We start from the raw sequence: 1,020 nt of genomic DNA on the forward strand, positions 1-1,020 counted from the left end.
AACGTCCTCTCGATTCCTTTGTATATCTGGTGCATGTGAAGAAATTGACATTAAAGCTGACTTTGACTTTGACTTTGATTTAATAATATTTTTTTAAGGATTTTAGGACACTGCACAAAAGCACTGTCTAAAGCTTAATAAAAGCTTGATAAAATACAATGGAAAACTATAGAAAATAACTGAGAATTGGGGCAGACCTCGTCTTTTCTGGGAGTTTGTTCTAGATATGTGGTGTTTAAAACTGGCTGCTGCTTCTCCCTGAAGTCCTCGAGGACCTGAGAGGTGTAGATGCTTTATAACAGAGCAGCAGATCAGAACTATCCGTGTATACTGTAGGTTGAACATCTCTGCCATTACTGTTATTTAATAATGATATACATACATACTTTTCTTTTACTAACAAATTCAAAATATCTCGATTATTTTATCACAAGATTCAGTCACTTGCTATTCTTTTATCTGTTCGTTCAAACAGTAGTCTCACCACTAGATGGCATATGAGTTCCATGTTGCATTATTCAGCATGTATCTAGGCTAAATTGGGCTTTATACATGCATAAGGTTATTCACAAATAATGAACACAGTGACTTTTTGGAAAGAAATAAAGCATCAGTTATAGCAGCAAAGAGATTCATACTGCTGTAAGCGTATTTTTAGATAGATTGTGATTTGGGGGAGTGAGGCACTATGAAATATAGAGCAATGGTCCCTCAAATGCTCATTTATACAGTAACACTGTCTCTGAGATATTAAAGTTTTCCTTGTATTCACTGTCGTGCTGCTCCACTTTTGCTGTGGGTAATGAGAGTGGTGATTTTAATTCATTTCTGTCCATGATCTTGATCTAATTAAAGACTTCATCCCTGCCACCTCATTTTCATAAGCTGCTCCCTTCAATTACATCTGACAAGTGAGCAAAGACACACATTAACCTCCTGCATGAAGAGGTACTGTGCTTCCCTTATCTCTCTGCGATCTTAAAATAACAGAGAGGGCAATTCAAAGGTAATTCCATGTCC

This window comes from Morone saxatilis, unplaced genomic scaffold (genome assembly GCF_004916995.1).
Source record: "Morone saxatilis isolate NCDOM2014 unplaced genomic scaffold, NCSU_SB_2.0 Contig24, whole genome shotgun sequence".
NCBI lineage: Eukaryota > Metazoa > Chordata > Actinopteri > Moronidae > Morone > Morone saxatilis.